The sequence below is a fragment of the Limulus polyphemus genome, unplaced genomic scaffold, assembly GCF_000517525.1.
Source record: "Limulus polyphemus unplaced genomic scaffold, Limulus_polyphemus-2.1.2 Scaffold4979, whole genome shotgun sequence".
In the NCBI taxonomy this organism is placed as follows: domain Eukaryota; kingdom Metazoa; phylum Arthropoda; class Merostomata; order Xiphosura; family Limulidae; genus Limulus; species Limulus polyphemus.
Window position 1 is genome coordinate 43990 of NW_013670589.1, and position 5615 is coordinate 49604.

At 34.4% G+C, this 5615-nt stretch overlaps 1 long non-coding RNA gene across 2 annotated transcripts in view; it reads right to left on the reverse strand.

The window, feature by feature from the left end:
• Window positions 1-4887, reverse strand: part of LOC111089001 — a 38180-nt gene extending 33293 nt beyond the window's left edge. The window contains exon 1 of one of the 2 annotated variants that reach the window (XR_002613381.1): window positions 4525-4887. This is a non-coding gene — a long non-coding RNA (uncharacterized LOC111089001). The other variant, XR_002613380.1, reaches the window with a different exon arrangement.
• Window positions 4888-5615: the final 728 nt, after the last annotated feature.

Below are 5615 nucleotides of genomic sequence, written 5' to 3' on the forward strand. Positions count from 1 at the left end.
CCCCCCCTTTTTTTTTTTTACACAGAGCGTTGTAACCCTAACGAAATTCCATGAATATATTTTACACAGGAAATGAACAAGTTCAGTCTTTTTACCCCCCCCTTTTTTTTTTTTACACAGAGCGTTGTAACCCTAACGAAATTCCATGAATATATTTTACACAGGAAATGAACAAGTTCAGTCTTTTTACCCCCCCCTTTTTTTTTTTTACACAGAGCGTTGTAACACTAACGAAATTCCATGAACATATTTTACACAGGAAATGAACAAGTTCAGTCTTTTTACCCCCTCCCCCCCTTTTTTTTTTACACAGAGCGTTGTAACCCTAACGAAATTCCATTAACATATTTTACAAAGGAAATGAACAAGTTCAGTCTTTTTACCCCCCCCTTTTTTTTTTTACACAGAGCGTTGTAACCCTAACGAAATTCCATGAATATATTTTAACACAGGAAATGAACAAGTTCAGTCTTTTTACCCCCCCCCCCTTTTTTTTACACAGAGCGTTGTAACCCTAACGAAATTCCATGAATATATTTAACACAGGAAATGAACGAGTTCAGTCTTCCCCCCCCCCTGCTTTTTTTTTTTCACAGAGCGTTGTAACACTAACAGGAAAAAAACACATGTAATAATACTGAATGGCAGTGAAGTATGAAGAAGTCGGTAATAAGTATTTCTTGAAAAGTGCTGAAGGTTACCACTATATTGTATCGTTTTTGTTGTTTTTTTGTAAGTTTGGAATTTCGATTTTATTATTACTTTACAAGAGTGGTGTGTTGCTAAATTTTATAGCGACGGCTTCCTGCCAAACTTTCTGTCACGCGTTCTAAGCGATCATCAGATTAAAGAATTTATAATGATAGTCTAATTTCCCTATTGGACTTTAAGTGCCGTAGCGTTCCGCCAACACTACGCCTCTGCTCTACGAAACAAGCACAAAATATACATATCAGATAATACAACAGAAATAAAATACTGCCAAGATGGTAATCAATGTAAAAAAAAAACCTAGTTTCCAGGAGTCAAACTAACTCAACAATATTATTAAATTACTTTTACTGTGGAATAACAGTTCGCTTATCATTCACATTTTTCTTAAGATAATTGTGCAATGCCAACAGTTGCGAAAATCATCTAATCGAACTTAATCGACTAAAACCAAATACAAGCATTCCTACCATCAACAGAGTGAATACGATTTTCAATATGTACAATTACTCGCTTGAAGACAATATTATAGTTGTTTGAACAAGCTGCACACAAAGGGAATAAAACTGATATCGCAAAAAACGAAAGACACTACAAAATTCTTACATCTTTGAGCAATTCTCAAAACGAGTTAATAAAGTATAAAACAGGAAAATTTAGGGCAAAGAAAATAAAGATGAGGCGGAAACACAAGCGATTATTCTGGAAGCCAGGAACAGAGAAATTTTAAACTTTATTAAAATCTAAAACCAGACAAGACTGTAAACTTAACAAGTCTTCACCTGTTACAACACATTTTACGCTGATTCTGTCTAAAATTTGAAATTATGTATCACCTACCTTTTGCTATTACGAATATAGTCTAACAGTTAGGAAGGGAGTTGGTGGTTTTCACATTTAAACGTGGACTTCGGTAAATTATTGGTATAATACTAATAATGTAAAAACAAAAATGGTTAACTAATGGCAAGCAGTGTGCAACTCCTTATAATTGTATTAAAGCGAATTAATAAGTTATAATTAAATGTAATATCTCAGTATAGTAGGGAATAATATAATAGGGAGCAATTTTTAGCATTATTGTTGTACATGTAATTGGCCGATACCGTAAGAGGGCGTGCTTTATATTCTCAAATAGACAAAGGGCATTGATTAAAAAACGGGAAAATAAGCATTTCTTTAGGTCAGAAGCTATTGATAACCTAGCCAAACCAATTCTTATATAATTTTGTGTTTGTAAGTTTAAATTCTATACCATACAAATTGTTTATAATGAGCAAATATTTTTGCTAAAACCTCGGTTCACATTTTACGCAATTGTCTTTCTTGCTCGAAAACAAAGCACAACGTACACGTTTTTTTTTGTACACGATACACATTGTTTAGTTCGTCAGGAAACGTTTTTGTTAATATTGTTACTAATTTGGTGTTAATCCTCTACACATTAAGGCTTAGGTAACTTTTGTATTTCCAACTGCGTGTAGAACAACTAAATACATCTGGTAAAAGCTGTTGCTTTATAAGTATAACGACTAATTAAGAGAAAATGGGAACCACGCACCGGTGTTACAATATTCCTGTATTAAAAATTGATGCAAGTTAAATATGCTTAATTTTTAATATATTATTTTTGCACTTCACAAAAATTGCTAGTATATAAATGTAATAGTAATGTGTTTGTTCTGAATACTCTAAAAATAAAATGTACTAAAGGAACTTTTAAGACCACCAAAACGTGAATCAAAAACAATGGCAACGAACTGCGCAGCTTTGATGTAAATGTCCTGTCCTTCACTTAACCCGTCGTAAAATGTAAGGCCCCAAATCCACGGCGTTCAACTGCATATTGCGGCCTTTCTCGTCATACGCGGTCTCATGAAGGCTCGTAAAATAAAAGTTTGACAATAATGTAATGAATAATAAATATATATTTTTATTATTATCATGCCAGTACCGTACGTAAGACTGAAATTGTATTTTGTACTGATTTTTATGTATGATACAAAGATTACATACATTCTTTGATAAATTGTTTAGGCAGAGTATTCCAGATAACATACGTGTTGGATATCCAGAACAAGAAAGTGACCTTAAACCTTTTATATATTTGCTTTTGAAAAAATAAAAACTTTTTTAAAAACCGTTTCTTTCGAACTAACACTGTAATAATCTTGGTGTGACTACAGAAAAGTTGTAAACTAACGCAAGTTCTGACTGACCCCAAATACAGTATCATAACATTACAACCAGTTTTAGAAAATACACAGGAACTGCACCTCTCTGTAACACATTCAGTTCTCTGCAGTATAACTAAGGAACATAAAACAAAACTACCGGTAAACTATTTGCAAAATATTCGAAAAACGCCTACGAGGAATTGCTTCTATAACAGTACAAGTATTTTGTATGATTACCACTGGCCCTAACAGTAACAAAAAAAAAACAAAAAAAACTCAAACTAACATTTTATAATGTGGTGCTGGTTTACTTTTGAAACTACTCTTTCTAAAACTACATTCTGCGCAAGTGTGTTCCTTTTGTTTTATGACATAGCCGTAAGTTTAACAACAAACAAAACGCTATTCATCTTGTATCTCAAGCTTCAGATATTATGAGAATGAAACACCATCTTTACAAAGGTAAACCTTGTTGAAGAAGTATTTCTGTCCCAAAAACAAAAACTATAGTTATAAATAATTGTTACACAAATGTGGGTTTTCAACTTCTAAACAAAACTGGTGATAATAGACCTTTAAATAGCTTGTCATTCTCCAGTAAAGCTAGGCCTCGTGACAGTCGCAAACACTTCGTGCATTCAGAATATGTACACAAATGTCGACAGGTGACTAACGAGGAAGACTGTAACAGGCACATTTGTTTCAAAAGATGATGATCGTGGGTGGACATGCGCGTAGATACAAACAAGGTGAACGACCTTTATTCGGATCGATTAAGATGATTCAAACCCCAAGACAAACTGAACAATCTAGAATTTAGAAAGGCCATCAAACGAGTTTATAAAGGCCACTATACTGGATTATATAAACTGCATAAAACAAACTTATTATGTCTCCTTCTACAGAAACGAATAAAAAATACGGTCAAGAAAAAAAAGTATTAAAAAAATTACAGTTTACGAAATCAGTAACTTCTCAAACTTATCTCATACAACTACATTTTGTAACTGGGCCAATTAATAAAGAAAAATAAAGCATTTTTTAAAAGTTTAACACGATTACATTTGAATTTGATATAATCTTCACATGTGGTAAACATAACGTTCCCAGTGTTTACACAATTACTGCAGTTAAACAAATGTGGCAACAAGAGCTTGGAATCAGGCAAAAGAAATGATATGAAATATAACATGCCCCCCCCCCCCAAAAAAAAGGATCTCTCCTCAAGTTATAAGTTAATACAAAGTACAAATCTTTAAAACCATCAAACATACTTGACCTAAATGAACAGACACCATGTTGTCATATCTTTATATACATTTTGGATTCAGAATTTTGTAGTCACTGAACAAAGCTATGGCAAAGTCAACGAAGTATTTACGGAAAGTAAAATTTTGAGTCAAACCGCATAAATTACCGAAACTTATTTGTTTACTAGCTTGTGATTTAAAACAATAAATATTAAAGATTGCTTACCTAATCATTTGTAGAAACTTGCATATTGATTTCTAGTTTAAAGCTGCTTTACTTAAAGGAGAACTACTAGTACTACTACTGGCATGGTTTCATGATTTTCGTTTGGCTTCAACACACAGCTTAACCATCAATCACTGTTATCACAGTAACTACCACTCACCTCCTTTGACAAACAGCCTGGCGAGAAAGAAACGACCTTGACGCAACCAACATGGCGGCAACTTCACTATCGGTTAGTGGGTACATATACCGCGTGGCTGAAAGAAGTCGTGTCACTATGTCTGTACTTCTTTCACATTTACGTCTTGTCCGTACACCGGCAGCAACATTATTTCAAGTGAACCAATTTTTTTTTTTTTCATTAATTACATGATGCGTTCTTCTTGACTCAAGCAGGCCACAAAATAACATTTCTTGTCAAAGAAATATCGCTTCCCCTTCTCCCTCCCCCATCATTCACAAACACTTAATTGGCATATAGGCAGATTTTACTGTCACTTGACTATACAATAAACTGCCTCACTGCAGATTATCTCGCGCGCTTGCGCATATCACGTGCATCGCTACTCTGCATAATAACTTCGTATCGCCACCCTTGTAGCCGTAAGCATCAAGAAGTGCCTCACGGATTGGCTGAAGAAATAAACTTCTGCCGCAGGGCGGAGCTATTGCCAGGAATTTTAGTTTGAGCTCGATTTTCTGCAGTTATCAGTATTGAGATTGTTCGTGATGTTCGGTAGTAAAGAATCAGTTTCGCGCGGGTAGAATGCTAAAAATTTGCAAGTGTTCGTTATGAGTTTTATTTTGATGCGTGTGAAAAAAAAATGTCGATTTCTATTGACGAATCTCGTGGTGCACGTTATAGCATCTCCATTTTAAAAATACAGATTAATAAAAAAAAAAACAACATTTTTTCTATGTTTCTTTCTGAACTTCAAAAAACTTAAGCCTAACAAAATAACTTTGAAATATTATGGTAGCCGAAACGTTTTTCAAAAAGCAGCTTAATTAACCAGTTTTGGTTGTATTTGTAGTATAGTTTTGCAAATCGATAGCCCCCCCCCCCCAGTGGCACAGTGGTATGTCTGCGGACTTACAACGCTATAAACCGGGTTTCGATACCTGTGGCGGTTAGAGCACAGATAGCTCATTGTGCTTTGTGCTTAACTTCAAACAAGCAAACCGAGATTAATTCGTGGAAGCCTTCCACCGGGAGACATGACTTAAACGACTTTAGGGTTACCTTTTTTA